This window comes from Salvelinus namaycush, chromosome 24, assembly GCF_016432855.1.
Source record: "Salvelinus namaycush isolate Seneca chromosome 24, SaNama_1.0, whole genome shotgun sequence".
Classification (NCBI taxonomy): Eukaryota; Metazoa; Chordata; class Actinopteri; order Salmoniformes; family Salmonidae; genus Salvelinus; species Salvelinus namaycush.
The window spans coordinates 3,090,759-3,115,894 of record NC_052330.1 but is presented as its reverse complement, the minus strand read 5'-3'; positions in this window follow the sequence as shown (position 1 = coordinate 3,115,894).

The following is a 25,136-nucleotide window of genomic DNA, read 5'->3' as shown; positions in this document are numbered from 1 at the left end:
CGGGCGGCTTTGAAGGCTCAGGACAGACGGGCGGCTTTGAAGGCTCAGGACAGACGGGCAGGTCAGACGGCCCTGGGCAGACAGATAGCGCAAACGGCACTGGGCAGACGGGCAGTGCAGGCGGCTCTGGGCAGACGGGCAGTGCAGGCGGAACTGGGCAGACGGCAGACTCTGGCCGGCTGAGGCGCACCGTAGGCCTGGTGCGTGGTGCCGGAACTGGAGGTACTGGGCTGGAGACACGCACCACAGGGAGAGTGCGTGGAGGAGGAACAGGGCTCTGGAGACGCACAGGAAGCCTGGTGCGTGGTGTTGGCACTGGTGGTACTGGGCTGGGGCTGGGAGGTGGCGCCGGATATACCGGACCGTGCAGGCGTACTGGCTCCCTTGAGCACCGAGCCTGCCCAACCTTACCTGGTTGAATGCTCCCCGTAGCCCGACCAGTGCGGGGAGGTGGAATAACCCGCACTGGGCTGTGTTGGCGAACCGGGGACACCATGCGTAAGGCTGGTGCCATGTATGCCGGCCCGAGGAGACGCACTGGAGACCAGACGCGTTGAGCCAGCTTCATGGCACCTGGCTCAATGCTCAATCTGACCCGGCCAGTGCGGGGAGGTGGAATAACCCGCACCGGGCTAAGCACACGTACAGGAGACACCGTGCGCTTTACCGCATAACACGGTGTCTGCCCGTACTTTCGCTCTCCACGGTAAGCTCGGGGAGTGGGCGCAGGTCTCCTACCTGACTTCGCCACACTCCCTTGTAGCCCCCCCCCCCCCAATATTTTTTGGGGGCTGACTCACAAGCTTCCTACCGCGTCGTCGTGCTGCCTCCATTCGCCGGTATCCCTCCTCACACTGCTCCAGAGAATCCCAGGCGGGCTCCGGCATTCTCCTTGGGTCGATCGCCCACCTGTCGATCTCCTCCCACGTAGTGAAATCCAGACTCTGCTCCTGCTGCCGCTGCCTGTTACCCCGCTGCTTGGTCCTTGGTTGGTCGTTTTCCTCCTCGTCTGAGGATGAGCATGGATCGGACCAAAACGCAGCGTGGGTTGAATACATATTTGTTTATTTAAGAAAGACGAAGACGGAAAAACTCTTAAACAAACTACAAAACAATAAATGACGTTAACAGACCTGAACTTGTGACCATATAACATGAACGCACGAACAGGAAGGAACACACGAATGAAATGAACGAAACGAACGAAAACAGTCCCGTGTGGCACAAACACTGACACAGGAACAATCACCCACAAACAAACAGTGTGAACAGCCTACCTAAATATGGTTCTCAATCAGAGGAAACGTAAAACACCTGCCCCTGATTGAGAACCATATCAGGCTAGTTAACAACCCTAAACATAGAAACAAATAACATAGACTGCCCACCCCAACTCACGCCCTGACCATACTAAACAAAGACAAAACAAAGGAAATAAGGTCAGGAACGTGACAACGAGTGCTTTTGTACATGTGAGTATATGCACTTACTAATACATCAATTGATGATTAATGCAGAACCTTATAAACAAGTTACAAATTATTAATCAACTATTATGCAGCCTGTAATCTAAAGTGTGCACTACATATATTTTATAAACTTTTATACATGACTTGTTACCCCCCAAGATGGCCACATTAGTAGACTGTATTTGATTATCCACCAATGTCAGAGTATGACCTCATTTTATAATTTTACTTATTAAAGTAAGTAAGCATCTCCAGAATACATTTTATAGCATGAATCTCTTACATGAACAATTTAAGTTACATATTTCATTGGATTCAGAACTGCATCCATTAAAACCTTCCCCCCCCCCCCCCTCCCAACATTCCACTGAAAAGGCAGCGCGGGAAATTCAAAAATATATTCAAGTCCAATACAGCAAATGAAAGATAAACATCTTGTGAATCCAGCCAACATGTCCGATTTTTTAAATGTTTTACAGCGAAAACACAACATATATTTATGTTAGCTCACCACCAAATCCAAAAAAGCACAGATATTTTTTCACAGCAAAGATAGCTTTCACAAAACCCACAAATAGAGATAAAATTAATCACTAACCTTTGAACATCTTCATCAGATGAGTCATATGACATCATGTTACACAATACATTTATGTTTTGTTCGATAATGTGCATATATATATATAAAAAGAATCTCAGTTTACATTGGCGCGTTACGTGCAGTAATGTTTTGATTCCAAAACATCCGGTGATTTTGCAGGAATACTCATAATAAACATTGATAAAAGATGCAAGTGTTATTCACAGAATTAAAGATAAACTTATCCTCTATGCAACCGCTGTGTCAGATTTCAAAATAAACTTTACGGAAAAAGAATAATCTGAGAACGACGCTCAGAGCACAATCCAGCCAAAGAAATAGTCGCCATTTTGACATCAACAGAAGCTACAAAAACACTATAAATATGCACTTACCTTCGAATAACTTCATCAGAAGGCACTCCCGGGATTCCCAGTTCGACAATAAATGACTGATTTGTTCCATAAAGTTCCATAAAGCCCATCATTTAGCCACTTGTTGTTAGCATGTTCAGCCCAGTAATCCATTTTCATGACGCACGAGCAATCCCTCCAGACAAAAACTCAAAAAGTTCCGTTACAGGTCGTAGAAACAAGTCAAATGATGTATGCAATCCATATTTAGGATGTGCTTAACATTAATCATCAATAAGGATCCAACCGGAGAATTTCATTGTCTGAAGAAAGAGCATTGGAATGAGAGCACTCTCTCTCGTGAGCGCGCAAAATGAGACTGAGAATTTCTGAAGACCACTCAGTAAAATAGCTCCTATGAGCCCCTCCTTTATAGTAGAATCATATAACCAAAATCTAAAGATGGTGACATCTAGTGGAAGCCCTAGGAAGTGTTTGCTCATCCATAACTATAAGGGGTATCATTTGGCACTGTTTTGAAAATCGAGTTCTCACTTCCTGTTTGGATATCTTCTCAGGTTTTTGTCTGCCAAATGAGTTCTGTTATACTTACAGACATAATTCAAACAGTTTTAGAAACTTCAGAGTGTTCTATACAATAGTAATAATAATATGCATGTATTACCTTCTGGGGCAGAGTAGGAGGAAATTCCGTTTGGGCACGCAATTTGTTCAAAGTGGAAATGCTGCCTCCTGTCCCGATGAAGTTTTAACAAAAGCCTGATAAATCACAAGTGATCATCTACTGCAACTTTCATTTGAACCAAAAGCCTATATACAGTGCTATATGGTCGTTTAACACAAGATGAGCCAGGCCTCGACGAATATAAATAGCCTTGGGCTGTCTACATTTTAACAGTAAAATGAATCCATTTTTTATACACCATCACAAAGAAATCTTTCATTAAGATAAGTCTTAAGAAACATTATGATATTCAGAAAATGTATTTCAAAAGAAAATAATAGCATATTTTGAGTTTAATTATGTTACTGTGCTTAGTTAGTCAAAACTCGACTTCAAGTTTAGTCTGCCTTCAAGTCGACAAGGGTCATATGGCAATTTTTTTTCACTCTGGTGACGGACAAGGGATATGGCTTGAAAACGTATCTCAATCCAGGAATGGAAGGTATCCCATTAGCCAAGGCCCAAAATCAAGAAGATTGAAATACTACTAGTTTTGAAATAAACTGTATTTTTCAGCAGCATGCTAGGCTAGCTAACGCTTCCGGCATCAACTCACCCCAAAGCTACAGGTGTCACATTTTTATGGAATTCAATTAAAAAATATATATTCCTTGTGTTGTGTGTGTACTTCTTATTTTACCATGACATGCTTTAGATTCTTTATTTTCAAGTGTAGAAATAATTATTCATAATTGGTAAGTAAACTCTTTACAAACTGTTTATAAATAGTTTATTAAAGTGTTACCAGAACATTTCCAACAGTTTATCTATTGAGGGTTGGATAAACTTACCTTCCTCTACCCTTTACCCTTTTCAGGAAACCTAACGTAGCAGGTGTAAAATAAATGACTGAAACTAGATTTCCTAAATACTGGTCTTGACGAGAATAATAAAAACTGTCGGGGGAGGTTCTCTTCTGCACTGTTCGACCAATCCAGTAAATGTGAAGGAGGAGTTGAGATGGAGTGTCGCCTTGTTAACGTCCAAAAGCGGAAGTCGTGTCACAGCCTCTCTTTCCATTTCCCCTGAAATCCGGAACGTCCGGTTGTTGGGGCCTCGGGCAGAAGCTACTTTTCAGGTAATATCAGATGCCTATCTAAATGGGCTCCTGAGTGGTGCAGTGGTCTAAGACACTGCATCTCAGTGGTTCGAATCCAGGCTGCATCGTCTGGCTGTGATTGAGAGTCCCATAGGGCAGCGCAACAATTGTCGTCTGGGTTTGGACGGGACTTCCCTAGTTAAAGAGAACTTGGACTTAATGGTAGCTCTGTTCCTGCTAGTTCTCAACTGTAATGGTACTGTAAAACAAGCATCCTGGACTAGATTATTATGGCCTGCTAGCTAATTCCCATGTATTACTACTACAAATTAGAGAGAGAAAACGGTAACTGTTGGCCTGTCTGTCAACATGATGGGTGAAAGGAAGAGAGAGGCAATTTAAGCCTAATGTATTTGAATTAGTGGGTACTTTTGGGGAAAAAAGGGGTGTGAGGGGGGGAAGGGGTGCTGTGCAGAAAAATGTGACTGAACTTGGGTCGTGGAGGGGAAAGCGGTGGATGAGTGGGTGGTTGGGTAGGCGGAAGACATGTGTGTGTTTGTGTGCTGCACGCCCGTGTTCTGTGAACGTGTGTGTGGATGTGTACGTGGGAATGTGTGCCTGTTTGAACCTCAAACAGAACATAGGGACATGCCTCGTGGCTAATAGTAAATGAGCAGTAATGTTCCCTGCATGCATGGCCATTCGTTAACAACACTGGACAGGACTTTTCATTTTGATTGGTTCCTCTCTGTGAAAGGCACCAAGGCACAAAGGAAGTGCTTGTTTGTTCCGGCCAGCACTGTTTCCTGTCAGGCCGGGTGTGTGGGAGTGTGCGTGTCTGTTTTCCAGCCTACACGGGTGCAGTAATCAGAGGCAGGAGTGTGCTTGTGTGTGCGTGTTTTTGTGTGTTTGTGTATGTGTGCAGGTATAAGTGTATGTGTGTGTGTGTTACTCCTCCACATTCCCCCTCGGGCTGATAGGTTCCAAGCGGCCGCCCCACGGAAGAGCCTCACAGTCAAGAATGAGATCACCGCACGCCCAATGAGGGACTTCTTGTCCGCACAGGAAGTGGAGCGCAGCTTAGGGATAGGGCACTTCCTCACATCGAACCCCCCCTGCCCCCCTCGCCTCTTCCAATGTCCTACTCCTCCACGTTTCTCCTTGTTTTTTCTCTCAAGTAAGATCAAGTATTTTTCATTCACGTACTGAATGGAGAGCACGCACACACAGTCTTGTACAGCTAACCTTGTGGGGACACAGAATTCAGTCCCATTCAAAATCCTATTTTCCCTAATCCCTAAACCTAAACCTAACCTGTACTCTTACCCTAACCCTAACCTGAACCCTTTCTTTTCATTTATTTTGATTTAACCTTTATTTAACTAGGCAAGACAGTTAAGAACAAATTCTTATTTACAGTGACGGCCTACCAAAAGGCAAAAGGCCTCCTGCGGCGACGGGGGCTTGGATTAAAAATGTAACATAAAATATAGGACAAAACACAAAACACGGCAAGATAGAACCCTAACCCTAACCTTAACCCTAATCCTAAACCTAACCCTAGCTCCGAACCCTTAACCTAATTCTAACCCTAACACTCATTCTAACCTTAACCCTAGAAATAGAATTTGACCTTGTTAGGACCAACAAAATGTCCCCAGTCGGTCAAATGTTTTGTTTGTTTACTATTCATCTGGTCCCCACAAGAATACTTAAACACGTCCACACACACACACACACACACACACACACACACACACACACACACACACACACACACACACACACACACACACACACACACACACACACACACAGCCAGACAGGCCTAATGGAGCAATCGCACACTGCAGGAGCATACACACACACACTCTGAACAGCCGGAAATGTGTTTACATAGCGGTGGTCCTCTCCCGCCTCAGCCTCCAAAAACAGGAATCCCCTCGGATCATATCCTCACATTAGTCACATGTACATCCATCAACAAAAGAAAAGAGAGAGCGAGAAAGAGAGAAAAAGAGAGCGGACAGAGAGTGACTGCTCTTTCTTTGGATCTTGGGATCCTTGTTCCCCTGCTCTCAACTCATGTCTGCTTGAAGTGAGGTAAGGGAACGACAATCTGCAGTAGTGCAGTTGAAAACAAGCATACATTTTCCATCCCATACATTCTCCATCCACTCATTTATTCATGTCTCTCACACACTGCTGTGTGCCTGTATCTGTGCCTGTCTGTATGTGCCTATCTGTGCCTGTCTGTGCCTGTCTGTACCTGTGTTTGTGTCTGTCTGTGCCTGTCTGTACCTGTGTCTGTGCCTTTGCCTGTGTCTGTGTCTCTCTCTGTCTGTGTCTGTGCCTACGTGTGTATCACTGCAGTGTTCACCCTGTCAAAATGTTTAAGAGTTTAGCCCGTGCAACTTTCACAAGCCTCCATCTGTATGTGTGAAGTGAGGTAAAGCAAATACATGCAACAGTTGAAAACATGCATCTGGTTTTGTCTGCCCGGACACTCATTTACATACATCTCTCCCACATTCTTCTGTGTTAGTTATTAGTTTTGCACTCATCTTTGACTGTTTGTGTAGTGTGTGTGTCTCCTTGTCACGATTGTTGGTTGAATTAATGGACCAAGGCGCAGCGTGCATAGAGTTCCACATGTTTATTGGATGAAACTCACAGAAAACAATAAAGCGCAAAACGAAACGTGAAACTAATGTATTGCTCGCAGGCAACTAGACATAGACAAGATCCCCCCAAAAAATGCTGCCTAAATATGATCCCCAATCAGAGACAACGATAGACAGCTGCCTCTGATTGGGAACCATACCATGCCAACTTAGAAATGAAAAAACTAGACTACCCACCCTAGTCACACCCTGACCTAACCAAAATAGAGAATAAAAAGGATCTCTAAGTTCAGGGCGTGACAGACTCTGGCCGCAAAACCTGACTCTATAGAGGAGGGTCCGGGTGGGTATCTAGCCTCGGTGGCGGCTCACGTGCGGGACGTAGACCCCGCTCCGCTCGCGGATCCGCCCTATTCGGTGGCAACTCTGGTGCGGGGATCGTCGTCGGAAGCTCCGGACCGTGGATCGTCGCCGGAGGAACTGGACCGTGGATTGTCGCCGGAATCTCCGGACTGTAGATCGTCGCCGGATGCGCCGGACCGTGGATCGTCGCCAGAGGACCGGACCGTGGATCATCGCCGGGGACTCCGGACCGTGGATCGTCGCCGGGGACTACGGACCGTGGATGTTCGCCAGGGACTCCGGAACGTGGATCGTCGCCGGAGGAACCGGACCGTGGATCGTTGCCAGAGGCTCTGGACCGTAGATCGTCGCCGGGGACTCTGGACCGTAGATCGTCGCTGGAAGCTCCGGACCGTGGATCGTCGCCGGAGGAACCGGACCGCGGATCGTCACCGGAAGCTCCGGACCGTGGATCGTTGCCGGAGGAACCGGATCGTGGATCGTTGCCGGAGGAACCGGACTGTGGATCGTTGCCGGAAGCTCCGGACCGTAGATCGTCGCCGGATGCTCCGGACCGCGGATCGTCGTCGGACCGTGGATCGTCGCCGGGGACTCCGTACCTTGGATTGTCGCCGGAGGCTCCGGACCGTGGATCGTCGCCAGAGGATCCAAACCGTGGATCGTCTCCGGGACTCCGGACCGTGGATCGTCGCCGGAGGTTCCGGACTCTGGACCGTCGGAGGAGGTGCCGGACTGGGAACCATCGCCGAAGGCTCTGGACTGGGAACCATCGCTGGAGGCTCTGGACTGCGAACCCTCACTGGAGGCTCTGGACTGGGAACCCTCGCTGGAGGCTCTGGACTGGGAACCCTCGCTGGAGGCTCTAGACTGGGAACCCTCATTGGAGGCTCCGGACTGGGATCCATCGCTGGAGGCTCCGGACTGCAGACCGTCGCTGGAGGCCTGGTGCGTGGAGCCGGCACAGGATGTACCGGGCTGGGGAGACGCACAGGAGGCCTGGAGCGTGGAGCCGGCACATGAAGTACCGGGCTGGGGAGACGTACAGGAGGCCTGGTGCGTGGAGCCGGCACAGGACGTACTGGGCTGTGGAGGCGCACTGGAGGTCTGGAGCGTAGAGCTGGCACAACGTGTCCTGGACAGATGACAACCTTCGCACGGCAAGTGCGGGGAGCTGGCACAGGACGCACTGGGCTGTGGAGGCGCACTGGAGACATGGTGCGTAGAACCGGCACACATTGTACCGGAACGGTGACACACACCTCAGGGCAAGTGCGTGGAGAAGACACTGGACGTACCGGACTGGGGAGGCGCACTGGAGGCCAGATGCGTGAAACTGGTGCATACGACACCGGACTGGAGTCACGCTCCTCAGCACGCCCGCTCTGCAGCGCTCTCAACGCCAACACCTCTCTCCGTGACTAGGGTGGGTAATCTAGGTTGTTTTATTTCTACGTTGGCCTGGTATGGTTCTCAATCAGAGGCAGCTGTTTAACGTTGTCTCTGATTGGGATCATATTTAGGCAGCCATTTCCCCACAGTTTTTTTGTGGGATCATGTTTGTGTAGTTGCCTGTGAGCACTCCATAGCTTCACGTATCGTTTGCTTTTTATTGTTTGGTGCGTTTCACGTCAATAAATATGTGGAACCCATATCACGCTGCGCTTTGGTCCGAATGTTCTTACGACGATCGTGACAATCCTATAGAACATTTGTGGGCAGAACTGAAAAAACGTGTGCGAGCAAGGAGGCCTACAAACCTGACTCAGTTACACCAGCTCTGTCAGAAGGAATGGGCCAAAATTCACCCAACTTATTGTGGGAAGCTTGTGGAAGGCTACCTGAAATGTTTGACCCAAGTTAACCAGTTTACAGGCAATGCTACCAAATACTAATTGAGTGTATGTAAACTTCTGACCCACTGGGAATGTGATGAAAGAATTGAAAGCTGAAATAAACCATTCTCTCTACTATTATTCTGACATTTCACATTCTTAAAATAAAGTGGTGATCTACACTGACCTAAGATAGGGAATTTTTACTAGGATTAACTGTCAGGAATTGTGAAAAACTGAGTTTAAATGTGTTTGGCTAAGGTGTATGTAAACTTCCCACTTCAACGTTATGTCCTCTACCATTAGCAACTGCTATTTATTGGGTAAATGTGTCGAAATTAAATAGACCGGGAACAGAACTTCTGCAACGTTACTTTTGTACCTGTCGTGTTGCGGGAGTAACACAGCCTTGGGATGGAAGTAACAGCTGGCGAGAAGTGTCTGGTTTGTAATGCTCATTACTTTCAACAAATGTGGGGTGGCTAACTTGACGACATCACAACGACTTTGGGGCAGTGGGTTTAGAACAACAACGATAAAAACTGTATACCCCAAAATATTATCATAGCAACACCCAAAAGGGCACTTGGTGAGTGGAGGGCAAAGGAGCACGTCCTCAGGCACAGGTAGAACTTTATCTGTGCACGTGCCTTGTGTGTAGGTACTGTACGTACATGCCTTCCTGCACATCCATGCATGTGTGTATGTTTATGGACAAGAATCGTCAATGTCTATATATATACATAGGGTCCTTTCAGTGTAGCTCCTAGTTATCGGGCTGTGTGTCCAGATACAGTACAGTGGAGGTTTTGAAGTGTTAGTGCTCGAGTCCCAAATGGCACCCTATGCCCTACGTAGTGCACTACTTTTTTTTTACCAGAGCCCTGTGGTATAATAAAGCCCTGTGTAGGGAGCAGGGTGCCATTTGGGACACAATTAAAAGGATTGATAGCCCGAGGACCTGTACTGATGGAAGGTCAGTGAGTCCATGCAGACAGCTGCAGTAACGCCGGGAGGCCCGGGCCATAATGAATACTATAATTTATTACATCTCAAATCAGATCTTATCTATAGGACACATTGTTCAACAGGCTAGTAGTGCACCACACAGGATATGAACAGGACTGGACCACCGTTTAGTGTGTGTGCAGGGGAAGGGTGTTGGTTGTGTGTGTGTGCGTGTGCGTGTGCGTTTTGGGATCAGGGCAAAAGCGAAAGCCAATGTGTGAGTGCATATGTCAGTATGTTTGTATCACTTAAGTGTTCACAACAGTTTAACCAATGCCGCTTTTACAAGACTCCATCTGCTTGTGTGAGTAACACGGCCTCTACCCCAAAAAATTGGGTTTTAAAAAGTGAACAAGCACCAACCTCGCCATGTATGACCCATTTCAATTCATTATAAATGGTGGTATCGTTTCCCTGTCCCCTTATGTAAGACCTTTTGGGAGGCCTGTTCGGATACTTTAGAAATGCATGCTTCATTCCTATACCTTCCTTGAGGTAATCACTGATCGGAATTGGTCTGATTGGTGAAAGTAATTGGTAGGTAACCTTGCTTTCACCTATCCAATCACTTACTTTAAGGAAACAAGGAGGGAAGTATTCGAACAGGGCTCCAGTCTTACTAATGTTTTTTTTATCAAAGACATATTTGTCTGCTTAGCCACATGTAGTGGAAGGCAGGGTGAGAGAGTGAGGAGCAAAAGTTATGAAGTTAAAAATCAAACAAAATAACCATTCTATGATTATCAAACATCAAATGGCTAGACTTACAATTTATATCAAGAAATACAGTGCATTTGAAAAGAATTCAGACCTCTTCCCTTCCACATTTTGTTACTTCACAGCCTTATTCTAAAATGGATTACATTCCTTTTCCCCTCAATACCCCATAATAACGATTGGGTAAAAATATTGGCATGTACAGTGTATTAGGCAATGATTCAGACCTCTTCCCTTCCACATTATGTTACTTTACAGCCTTATTCTAAAATGGATTTAAAAAAAGGTTTCCTCATCAATCTACATACAATACCCGAAATTGACGAAGCGAAAACCGTTTTTTTAAAACATTTTAGCAAATTTTTCCAAATAAAGAAAACAGAAATACCTTACATACATAAGTATTCAGACCCTTTGCTATGAGACTCGAAATTGAGCTCATGTGCATCCTGTTTCCACTGATCATCCTTGAGATGTTTCTACTACTTCATTGGAGTCAAAGAAAAAACCAAACCATGAGGTGGAAGGAATTGTCCGTAGAGCTCAGAGACAGGATTGTGTCAAGGCACAGACCTGGGGAAGGGTACCCAAAAATGTCTGCAGCACAGAAAGTCCCCAAGAACACAGTGGCCTCCATCATTCTTAAATGGAAGAAGATTGGAACCACCAAGACTCTTCCAAGAGCTGGCTGCCCGGCCAAACTGATCAAATGGGGGAGAAGGGTCTTGGTCAGGGACGTGACCAAGAACCTGATGGTCACTCTGACAGAACTCCAGAGTTCCTCTGTGGAGATAGGAGAACCTTCCAGAAGGACAACGACCATAAGCGCACAGCCAAGACAACGCAGGACTGGCTTTGGAACAAGTCGAACAGAGCCTGGATTTGAACCCGATCGAGCATCTCTGGAGAGACCTGAAAATAGCTGTGCAGTGACGCTCCGCGTCAAACTTGACAGATTTTGAGAGGATCTGCAGAGGAGAATGGGAGAAACTCCCCACATACAGGTGTGCCAAGCTTGTAGTGTCATACCCAAGAAGACTCGAGGCTTTAATCGCTGCCAAAGGTGCTTCAACAAAGTACGGAGTAAAGTGTCTGAATACTTATGTAAATGTCATTTTTCTCTTCTTTTTTTTTTCATTATACATTTGCAAAAATCTCTAAACCTGTTTTTGCTTCCTCATTATGGTGTATTGTGTGTCGATCGATGAGAAAAATAATGTTATCAATTTTAGAATAAGGCTGTAACATAACAATATGTGGAAAAGTTCAGGAGGTCTGAATACTTTCAGAATGCACTGTAGATCAGAAATAGTTCCGAAATATATCAGATGTTCTGAAAATAGACCCTACAGGGGTTGTGTGTGTATATAGTGACTATATTAAATTATATGGAAAATAAGTATTTTACTTCCATTTGAGAACGCTACAGAGGTAGGATCTTAAATTGGTCACTCTTTTGTTGCTGAGAATTTTCCTGCACCACAGGAAATGCCGATGAGCTTTGTGATTTACATAAATTCACTGAAAGCCCACACTAACACACAGTTATATTAACAGTATTGCACTTTTCATGTTGCCTACTTTTGGCCAGCTAACCACCTATCATTATGGACTAAACATTCAAATCCTGTTGCTGCGTTATTTTGCTGTGATAATTTTGTTCAAATTAAGATCCTACATCTGTATTTTCAGATGAAACCACTGAAAGGGTCACTATGCAGAATGGCCTTACAAGGTGACATAACTTTACCCTCTTCCCTGTATAGTGCACTACTTCTGACCAGATCCCCATGGTCCCTGGTCAAAAGTAGTGCACAATTTAGGAAATATAATACCATTTGGGACACAACCCCAAGCTCCATTCAGAGCTTCCTCCCACGAGTGGTTATTTGGTGGTGTTGTGATCAGAAGAGGATTTGTGTAAGTTCTGGTGGTACAGGGTTGTGTAAATTCAGTTTTAGGACTGTGTTTTGGAACCTTTTTAGAACCAGGGACCAGCAAGCTATGGTCTTCTTCAGTGGAGGACCGCTTACATTAAACCGTACACTTTATGGAGGACTATTTAGTTGAAAACTAGAACTTGAAAACGGACTAAATCGAAGCACTATCTGAGGGGCCAGTCATTAATATCCCAGGGCCCAGTGCCGGTCCTAGGACCAGGAGTTGAGGACCACTGATAGTAGGGATGTTGGGATTGGTGAGGGCGTTCTTCATTTCTTGGTGCCATGACTCTTAGAAGTGATATTTATCCAAGCTGTTCCCATTTATTTCGGGGATATTTTGGTGCCATGAACACAGGACCAGTGGTCCTCAGGGTGGAGCAGGGGTCACTGACCCGGATGCCCAGGAAGAAGCACTTTGGCCAAGCCAGGGCTGGGAGGATTCAGCCTCTGGTTGCTAGAGGGGATGGAGGTACTAGAGGTGGCCGGGCCAGCTGCTGTGTGTTAGCCTGTCAGAGTTATCCCTGTAATGACAGAAGGTTCACACACTGCAGAGTGAGCCTATAGATGACGCGTTGGTGTACTTTTTCATTGACGTAAAATTCTACTGCCGTGCTGCAAGCTAATGTATCTGCTCTATGGCCATTTGCGGAAAATGTGTGCTACATGTATGACCGTGTTACGAGAGTGGATACAATTTTACATACAGTACACCGGTTACCATGTCTTCAGAGTTGTCACACCCATTGAAACTGCCCCCCAATTAGCTTTTTTTTTTTTTAAAATATAAAACCTACAAGAATTTCATGGAATCAGTCATGTAAAGATGTTGAATTTGGCCATCGGTGCAGGTCACTCAAAAATATTGACCTCCACTGACAGTATTTACCTATAATTTTGTAACTAGACCCAAAGTTTGTTGATATCTCCTTTCTCCAGATTCGGCAGAACAAACACACATACTGGAGAGTTAAGGCCCACTCTTAAGCCTTCATTAGTGGGATCTCTACGTCTCTGGCCCGGCCCCCTCTCTCTTTCTCATGGGAACCTTCCCGCCTCTACAATGGACAAACAGGGTTAGCACTCAGCGCTGGTCGCACAGGGGTTAACTCCAAAGATCAGAGGTCGCAGGATCACAGGGCTCCACAATGCTGCATGATTGTTGATTGTTGATGCTGGGGCGGGCGTTGAGTGGGGTGGGGGGAGCTTGGCCTGGGCTTGGAACTTTTGAGAGCCTTAGATAGCCTGATCAGCCACATGCCGTGACTCAACACATTAAGACTGCGGCAAGGCAACGATCTGTCTTTCAATCAGTCACTCAGTCAATTCTTTCATTTCCATTTCAATTGAAATCTCAGTCATTCATTTCACTCATTTCCATTTCTTTTGAGATACTCTTGAAGGTAGGTATTTTTTTGTAGTTGCAAAGACTCTGGATCTAGCTGCTGTCATTCAATCAGGAATATATTGATGTGATCCTTGGGACGTCCCTTCCCTAAACCCTAATCATAACCTTAACCCCTACACTTACCCTAACCCAGTGGCAGTCGGTGGTGTTTAAGATGAGGGAGGACAATTAATTATATTTTATTATAGCTTATTGGATGACTGTCCTTCATATTCCATTCACCCAGCTCAATGTAACATCGATAGGTTTAGGCTACTACATGATACTCACATTTTCCTTATACCCATCATCAGGTTGTTACAAACTAGCCTATGGATGAAAGTTTACGGCGTAGGTGCTCAGGTCGAGATACATTTTATTGTAGTCAAGGTGAAAGACAGTGACACATTCAATAACGCCTTGCACACTCTTGCCTGCATCTAGCTGATCTAATTTATAATCATTAGTCCAACAGTTGCAAATGACAGTTTCTATTGAACAAATTCAGGTTCTTTATCCCCGTTTTTTCCCCATTTGCTTCCATTTAAGAAACGTTTTCAACAGAATCGGCAAAATGAATACACCCCTGATCACCCCCAAACATAGTTCACTTTCACAACAGCCACATACAAACAGCATGATCACTTTGTATTTGTCATTGTAATTTCTTCTCGCATCTACGTGGTCTCCTCCTCTCACCTTTACCCTTTGCTTGTGGACTTCAGTGCACAACACATCAGCTGTCTGTGACCAAGCCAAACCTTCATGTCATAACTGCTAACCTCGCTCTACACACAGCCTCTCACATCATTAAATATTAACTAACGTCATAGTCAACATAGGTAATAGAACTAACACGTTCGTAAACCTGCTACAATCATGCAGTACAGTGTAGTCAGCAAGCAGTTCAGCACTTACACCTGCAATAAATTAATAAAACCAAAAGCTTACCTTGACTTGGAAGAGCTCCAGTGTTGGATAATCTTTGCCATCCCTCTGTTTCAACCGGGTGTTTGAGTAGGCTAAACTAGCTAGCTATCAGTAGCTAGTGGTAGTGAAAAAAGTACAATGAAATATAGCTATCTCTCTCGCTCTCTTGCTTCTCCTTCATTTTTGAAGAAATTAATTTGTTCAAAACTGTTTAACTATTGTCTTTCTCTCTGTTTGAGTCAACTACTCACCACATTGTATGCACTGCAGTGCTAGCTAGCTGTAGCTTATGCTTTCAGTACTAGTTGCATTCTCTGAAAGTCTATAGAAGGGGGTGAGAACCATGTACCTACAGTAAATCAACGTACCTAGAGGAGGAGGGAAACTAGCTGTTTTCTGACTACACCATGGTGCTACCCTACAGAATACTGTTGAGGCTACTGTAGACCTTAATAGCAAAACAGTGTGTTTTTGTCACACCATGATCTGTTTCACCGGTCTTTGTGCTTGTTTCCACCCCCTTCCAGGTGTCACCCATCTTCCCCATTATCCCCAGTGTATTTATACCTGTGTTCTCTGTTTGTCTGTTGCCAGTTCATCTTGTTAAGTCAACCAGTGTTTTTCCGTGCTCCTGATTTTCCCCTGTCTCTATTTTTCTAGTCCTTCCGTGAGACTGAACCCGCCTGCCTGACCATTCAGCCTGCCTTGTACCTTCTGGACTCTGACCTGGTTTATGAACTTCTGCCTGTCCTCAACCTGCCTATTGCAGGTCAGAGACTCAAACCATCTGCATCCTGTGTCTGCATCTGAGTCACGCCCTGTGTCATTATAGTGTGATCTGGCCATGACGGACCCAGCAGACTCGTATCGGCTCCTTCAAGCTGTCCCCCTGCAGGGAGCTAATTCAGAACCTTATGAAAGGTCTCCATATGCATATCCAGGGTCTCGAGACATTACTAGAGCAATTCTGTGGACTATCTACAAGGCAGCATGCCATAACGGAGACCTCCCAGACATTCAGTATTCCCCTACCTGTGGTGGTTTTGTACAGCCTACCCCAGCTTCCCGAGAACCCCGCTTACCTCTTCCGGAGCTTTATGCTGGGGATTCTGGAACCTACTGGGCGTTTCTTTCCCAGTGCTCCCTCATTTTTGAGCGGCAGCCCTTTTCGTTCCTTTCGGATCGGTCGAAGATAGCGCATCTGATTACGCTAATGTCTGGAATTGCGCTCTCCTGGGCGATGGCAGTTTGGTAGCAACAATCCGCTATTTGCCTCCATCTGGAAAATTCAATTGCGGAGGTGAGGAAGGTGTTCGATTCTCCGGTGTCCGGGAGAGAGGTGGCCCGAAAACTACTTAGATTACGTCAATACTCCCATAGTGTGGCAGACTACGCAGTAGATTTTCGCACATTGGCCACCGAGAGTGCCTGGAATCCGGAGTCCGTGTTCGATACCTTCCTTAATGGATTGTCGGAGGAGATAAAAGACGAGCTCGCATCTCGGGAGTTACCTTTGGACCTCGATTCCCTCATAGCCTTAACCATTAGGATTGATGGACGTCTCCGGGAACACAGGGGGGAGAGGAGGTCTATTCTCGGTCACATTCGCTCCTTTGCTGCTGCTTGCTCACTCCGAAAAAACCCGGAAGTCCACGACGTCTGTACTTCAGAGAGGAGCCGGAACTAAACGAGTTCCCTCGGGAATCATTGGGGATGGGCAACTCGTTTACTCTGGAGCCTATGCAATGGGGCAGAGATAGACTGTCGCCTCAGGAACGATTACAGAGGCTTAACTCCAACTGTTGTGGTGCAACAGGCCATTATAAATCCACCTATCCAGTAAAAGACCAGACTCATCAGTTAGGTACGTGTACCATGGTGGGCCATACTGGGAGTTTTCTAACTCCCATTGCTCGTACCCCCTTCCATGTTTTCCTGCTGTGAGGTGACCTGTATAAATCTCTCTGGGTGCTCATTGACTCTGGGGCTGATGAGAGTTTTATGGATGCTACTCTGGTATCGGATATGGGTATCTTCACACAACTCCTCTCCGTTCCCATGGACACCAGAGCACTGGACGGACGCTCCATTAGCAGGGTCACTCACAGTACTGTTCCCATTAACCTACGGGTGTCAGGAAATCACAGTGAGTGCATACAGCCTCTTCTCATCGAAACACCCCATGTTCATGTTGTTTTGGGTTTTTCATGGCTCCAGAGGTACAACCCCGTCATTGACTGGACTACTGGTGCTATCCTGGGTTGGAGCCCATTCTAATACTCCTATTGTCTTAAGGCGGCGCAGCCTGACCCGGGGCGTTCTCCTATGGGTTTCAGTAAAGCCTCAGATGTCTCTGATGTTCCCGTGGAGTACCAGGACATCCTGGAGGTTTTTAGCAAGGCTCGTACCACCTCCCTTCCTCCGTGTCATCCCTACAATTACCTTATTGACCTCCTCCTGTGCACCACACCGCCTCATGGCCGGCTATATTCCCTGTCTGGCTCTGAGACCAAGGCCATGGAGGAGTACATTGAGGACTCTCTGGCTGCTGGGAGTATTTGCCCTTCTGCCTCCCCTGTCAGCGCATGGTTCTTCTTTGTGGAAAAGAAGGACAAGACCCCGTTTCCATGTATTGATTACCGGGGCCTCAATGACATCAAGGAGAATCAAGAATCGTTAACCTCTGCCATTCCTCTCCTTGGCTTTTGAACCTCTCCAGGGGGCTACCATCTTTTCCAAGTTGGACCTCCGGAAAGCCTACCACCTTTTTCGGTGACGCGAAGGAGACGGGTGGAAGACGGCCTTCAACAGTACCTGGTCATGCCGTTTGGACTCACCAACACTCCCGAAGTGCTCCAGGTCCTAGTCAACAATGTGCCCCATGCCATGTTGAATCGATTTGTGTTTGTCTACCTCGACGACATCCTTGTTTTCTCCCGTTCTGCCCAAGAACACGTCTTTCATATCCGACAAGTCCTGCAGGGCCTCCTGGCGAACCAGTTGTTCGTGAAAGCAGAGAAGTGTGATTTTCACCGCTCTACTATCACCTTTCTGGGATACGTCATCGCTGAAGGGAATGTTCAGATGGATCCTGAAAAGGTGAGAGCGGTGGTGGATTGGCCCCAACACACGTCCAGAGTGCAGCTGCAACGTTTCCTGGGGTTTGCTCATTTCTTCCGCCACTTCATTCGGGGCACAGCACCCTGGCGGCACCCCTCTCTGCACTCACTTCTCCCAAGGTAATGTTCACATGGTCCGAGGCTGTTGACAGGGCGATTGTGGACCTTAAGCATTGGTTTACTACAGCCCCCATCCTCATCCAAATGGACCCGTCCCATCAGTTTTTAGTTGAGGTTGACACTTCCAACATTGGAGTGGGGGCCCTCCTATCCCAGCGGTCTACCTAGGACCAAAGGCTTAATCCCTGTGCCTTCCAGTCCCATCGTCTCAACCCCGCAAAGAGAAACTATGAGTTTGGGAACCGGGAACTTCTGACGGTCAAGATGGTGCTGGAGGAGTGGAGGTACTGGCTGGAAGGGGCAGGACATCCAGGACATCTGGAAGTGGACTGACCATAAGAATTTAGAGTATCTGCGCCCAGCCATTTGGGCTCTGTATTTCTCCAGGTTCAACTTCACCATCTCCTACCACCCAGGGTCCAAGAATGTGAAGGCAGACGCTCTCTCTCACCTGTACAGTTCCGCAGCCACACCTTCTGACTCTGAGTGTCACGCCCTGGCCTTAGTTATCTTTGTTTTCTTTATTATTTTAGTTAGGTCAGGGTGTGACATGGGGGATGTTTGTGTGTTTTTGTCTAGTCTAGGGTGTGTGTATTGTCTAGGGGGATTTGTAGAGTTCATGGGGTTGTGTTCAGTGTAGGTGTTTATGTAAGTCTATAGTTGCCTGGATTGGTTCTCAATTAGAGACAGCTGTCTATCGTTGTCTCTGATTGAGAGCCATATTTAGGCAGCCATAGGCATTAGGTAGGTTGTGGGTAATTGTCTATGTCTTGACGTTAGTTGCTTGTGTCTGCACTTTCGTTTGATAGCTAAGTGTTCGTGTTCGTTTCTTCTTCTATTAAAAAGAAGATGTATTTATATCACGCTGCGCCTTGGTCCTCTCTTTCACCTAACGACGATCGTGACACTGAGACCATACCTCATACCTCATGTCTTGCAGCTTCAGCTTTCTGGTGTATTAACCTCTAATTCCTCCCAAACCCGGATCCGGGAGCACCCCATCAGTAAAAAAGCTGACTAGCATAGCCTAGCATAGCGTCACAAGTAAATACTAGCATCTAAATATCATTAAATCACAAGTCCAAGACACCAGATGAAAGATACACATCTTGTGAATCCAGCCATCATTTCTGATTTTTAAAATGTTTTACAGGGAAGACACAATATGTAAATCTATTAGCTAACCACGTTAGCAAAAGACACCACTTTTTTACTCCACCATTTTTTTACTCCATCAGTAGCTATCACAAATTCGACCAAATAAAGATATAAATAGCCACTAACCAAGAAACAACTTCATCAGATGACAGTCTGATAACATATTTATTGTATAGCATATGTTTTGTTAGAAAAATGTGCATATTTCAGGTATAAATCATAGTTTACCATTGCAGCCACCATCACAACTCTCACCAAAGCGACTAGAATAACTACAGAGAGCAACGTGAATTACCTAAATACTCATCATAAAACATTTCTGAAAAATACACAGCGTACAGCAAATGAAAGACACAGATCTTGTGAATCCAGCCAATATTTCAGATTTTTTAAGTGTTTTACAGCGAAAACACAATATAGCATTATATTAGCTTACCCCAATAGCAAACCACACAACAGCATTGATTCAAGCCAAAAATAGCGATAACGTATAACCCAGCAAAAGATATAAATTTTTTCACTGACCTGCTCAGAATTCTTCAGATGACAGTCCTATAACATCATATTACACAATGCATATAGAGTTTGTTCGAAAATGTGCATATTTAGCGGCACAAATCGTGGTTATACAATAAGAAAAGTAGCCAAGCTGCAAAGAAAATGTCAGGAGAAATCTTGGGAAAGGCACCTATTCTAATCGATAAGTAATCATAAACTTGACTAAAAAATACAGATTGGACAGCAAATGAAAGATAAATTAGTTCTTAATGCAATCGCTGTGTTAGATCTTTAAAATTAACGTTACTGCTACATACAGCGTGCGCTAAAGCGAGACTGCACCGAAATTCATGGCGGAATTATTCTTTAACATTTCTCAACATAAATACGAATTAACAGCATAAAGACTTCTTACTATTTGACGAGCTTCCATCAGAATCTTGGGCAAGGTGTCCTTTCTCCAGAACAATCGTCTTTTGGTTGAAAGATGTCCTCTTCTCCTGTAGATTTAGCAGCTAAACGCTAGCTATGTACCGGAGAGGTGTCCAACTCGTGGTAGCGCGTGACACAGTAATACCAGAAAATCGCAATAAACTGCTATAAACTGCTATAAGTTAGTTTAAATTAACTACCTTATGATGTCTTTAACACCTATAACGAATAAAAACATGACCGGAAATATCTAAGGCCTATAACCGGAGCGTTCTAGAGAAACAGCCAAATGTCCTCCCTGCGTCAGAGCGAAGTGAAAAATGGCCGGACACTTTGTTCCGAGGTGTTTTATAACCTCCCAGTTCTGCCTAGCAACCCCATTTCAACTCTCACTATTCGCTGACACCCAGGGGAAGACGTATGCAGTGCATCTCAACCAATAGAAGACAGGCAGATTTATAAACAGATCTCAGAACAGCAAGAAGATTTCTGCACTCTCACATCCTCATAGGAAAAATGCTCTAACTCGAGTTCTGTTTCACTCACAGACATAATTCAAACGGTTTTAGAAACTAGAGAGTGTTTTCTATCCAATAGTAATAATAATATGCATATTGTACAAGCAAGAATTGAGTACGAGGCAGTTTAATTTGGGAACGAAATTATTACAAAGTGCAAATAGCACCCCCTATTGCCAAGAGGTTAACTTCTTGTCAATAGGGGGGCGCCATTTCGACTTTGTAAAAATTCTTTCCCAAATTAAACTGCCTCGTACTCAATTCTTGCTCGTACAATATGCATATTATTATTACTATTGGATAGAAAACACTCTAGTTTCTAAAACCGTTTGAATTATTTCTCTGAGTGAAACAGAACTCATTCTGCAGCACACTTCCTGTCAAGGAGTGAGATTTCTGAAATCGAGGTCTCTGTTTTAGGGTCAGTTTATAAATTCCCATGTAATATGGGGCTACATGCACTGCATGCGCCTTCCTCTAGATGTCAGTAAGCGGTGAGAATTTGAATGGAGTGGATTGCACCATCTGGGGCACTATAAAAGCCCGTGGAACGGAATGTCCGACCTTTTCAACGGGGCGCCTGGCGCAGGAGGGACATCACAATGGCGTCCTGAAAAGCTTTCGTTTTAGCAGTTCTATATCTCCGGCTCTGATTTAATTTGATTTTTGTCTTAAAAACTTCATAAGGTAGTTAATTTAAACCGACTTATAGCAGTTTATATCAGTTTATTGCGATTTTCTGGAATTTCTTTGTGACGCGCTATCACGAGTTGGACACCTTTCCGGCACATAGCTAGCGTTAGCTGCTATTTCTACAGGAGAAGAGGACATCTTTCAACCAAAAGACGATTGTTCTGGAGAAAGGACACCTTGCCCAAGATTCTGATGGAAGCTCGTCAAATAGTAAGAAGTCTTTATGCTGTTAATTCGTATTTATGTTGACAAATGTTAAACAATAATTCCGCCATGAATTTCGGTGCGGTCTCGCTTTAGCGCACGCTGTATGCGCAGTAACGTTAATTTTAAAAATCTAACACAGCGATTGCATTAAGAACTAATTTATCTTTCATTTGCTGTCCAACCTGTATTTTTTAGTCAAGTTTATGATTAGTTATCGATTAGAATAGGTGCCTTTCCCAAGATTTCTCCTGACATTTTCTTTGCAGCTTGGCTACTTTTCTCATTGTATAACCACGATTTGTGCCGCTAAATATGCACATTTTCGAACAAACTCTATATGTATTGTGTAATATGATGTTATAGGACTGTCATCTGAAGAATTCTGAGCAGGTCAGTGAAAAAATTAATATCTTTTGCTGGGTTATACGTTATCGCTATTTTTGGCTTGAATCAAAGCTGTTGTGTGGTTTGCTATTGTGGTAAGCTAATATAATGCTATATTGTGTTTTCGCTGTAAAACACTTAAAAAATCTGAAATATTGGCTGGATTCATAAGATGTTTGTCTTTCATTTGCTGTACGCTGTGTATTTTTCAGAAATGTTTTATGATGAGTATTTAGGTAATTCACGTTGCTCTCTGTAGTTATTCTAGTCGCTTTGGTGAGAGTTGTGATGGTGGCTGCAATGGTAAACTATGATTTATACCTGAAATATGCACATTTTTCTAACAAAACATATGCTATACAATAAATATGTTATCAGACTGTCATCTGATGAAGTTGTTTCTTGGTTAGTGGCTATTTATATCTTTATTTGGTCGAATTTGTGATAGCTACTGATGGAGTAAAAAACTGGTGGAGTAAAAAAAGTGGTGTCTTTTGCTAACGTGGTTAGCTAATAGATTTACATATTGTGTCTTCCCTGTAAAACATTTTAAAAATCAGAAATGATGGCTGGATTCACAAGATGTGTATCTTTCATCTGGTGTCTTGGACTTGTGATTTAATGATATTTAGATGCTAGTATTTACTTGCGACGCTATGCTAGGCTATGCTAGTCAGCTTTTTTACTGATGGGGGTGCTCCCGGATCCGGGTTTGGGAGGAATTAGAGGTTAACTTCTTATTAAAATCCGGTGAAATTGCAGAGCGCGAAATTCAAACTTCTTCTTAAAATCCGGTGAATTTGCAGAGCGCGAAATTCAAACTACAGAATTAAAAATATTTAACTTTCAAAAAATCACAAGTGTAATGCATCAAAATAAAGCTTAACTCCTTGTATCTGGGACCTTTTGGAGTGACAACAGAAGACGATCATCAAAGGTAAGGCATTTATTATATCGCTATTTCTGACTTTAGTGGAGCACCTGCCTGATTGAAATATGTTTTTGTATGCGGGGCGCTGTCCTCAGATAATCGCATGGTGTGCTTTCGCCGTAAAGCCTTTTTGAAATCTGGCACGCTCCGACTGGCCGTTGGACTGGGGATGAAACCCGGAGGACAGGCTGGCAGACGACCCAATAAGGGTGCAGAGCGCCTTCTAGAATCGGGACGAGAATTGAGGACCACGATCAGAGACAATGTCGACAGGGAGTCCACGGATTTGGAAGACGTGCTGCACCATGAGCAGGGCCGTCTCCTTGGCTGAAGGTAACTTGGGGAGAGGGATGAAATGGGCGGCTTTAGAGAACCTATCCACCACCGTCAGGATAGGGGTGCTGCCATCAGACTGGGGAAGCCCAGTGACAAAATTCAGGGAAATATGGGACCAGGGGTGATGAGGAACAGGGAGTGGATGGAGGCCAGCCGGAGCTTGCCGCAAAGTCTATTCTGAGCACACACCATGCATGCGGCAATGAAGGCTAGGGCGTCAGGAACCATAGTGGGCCACCAGAAGCGTTGTCGGAGGAAGTCCAGGATTCGAAGGGAGCCAGGATGACAGATGAGATTGGAGGAATGAGCCCATTCCAGGACCTGAGACTGGGCCGAATCAGGGACAAACATCCAGTTAGCTGGGCCCCCCCTCAGGGTCCGGCTGGGAACGTTGTGCCTTGCGGACCAGGGTCTTAATAACTATCAGAGACTCGAACCATCTGGCTTCTGTGTCTGCATCTGGGTCTCGCCCAGTGTCTTTACAGTTTTAATCAACTATTTGGTGACGTGAATATATTTAGTATAGTTTCATCTTAAAAGAATAACTTTTTTAATGTTTCTCTATTTTTATGTTATTCACTGAGGAGGATGGTCCTCCCCTACCTCCAATACCCTAACCCTAACCTTACCCTTACCTTAACCATTTTACATTTCAACTTCAATAGGATGATCTCAGAGTTGGATGTCCAAAGAATCCCGGTTAGCAAGGACTAACATATGGCTTTGTAAGGGAAAATGCGTATAGAAATAGAAATTAGATATTGATGAAACATAATCAATACCTATGCAATTATTACATCTCAACATAATGTATGTGCACGTGTAACTGGCAAGTTCATGTAAATCATATCAGATGTGGATGGGATTGATGCCGGAATTCAATTTGAAAGTGCAAGTCTCAAGTTAGTTACGAATGGACTGCACACACTTGCAGCTGTTACTGTAAGAGCTGCTGGGCTTGCGACAGTGGCACAAAGAGAGATAAAGAGGGAGCGAGTGGGAGAGAAATGTTGACCTCTTTCTAATGATTACACATTAACCGCCTCCATTCACACTCCCGAAAGCTGACAGTATCCTCTTTCTCCCCCTTTCATCTCCAATCACCTCAACACAGAATGAGCAGTAAGGCCAGCGATGATTGATGCACACCGACACAAACACACACACACACACACGTACACCTCATCATGAATGTCAATTCACTCTGGCATTGTTTGTGTTGTTGTCTTGTGTTTGTTTATGTTGTTTAAAGGCTATGATTGGGATCTGAGGTGGTGGCGCACTACACAAACCAAGGAAGCATCCCAAATGGCACCTATTCCCTTCATAGTGCTTTACTTTTGACCAATAGGGGAAACCATAGGGCTCTGGTCAAAAATAGTGCACTATGAAGGGAATAGGTGCCATTTGGCACACAGACCAGCCTTTCTATCTGTGGGGCTCTAAGGTGGCCCTCATTAGCCCAGAGCCATCTACCACTCACCTACCCGTAAAATAGAGGAATTTCTTTTAAAGCCTCATCCAATTTGACTGGACCGCTGACCACTTCATCACCCACAGATCTGTATGTCTGTGTGTGTGTGTGTGTTTATGTGTGTGTGTGTGTGTGGGGGGGGGGGGGTCCTACTTAGAACCCTAAAAGGTTATTCTGCTTGGTTCCAGATAGAACCCTCCCATAAAGATTCCTGGTAGAACACCCACGGACCTCTCTTTTGTTCAGTATACTGTGTTTTCAGTTTAAAACTAGAAAAGA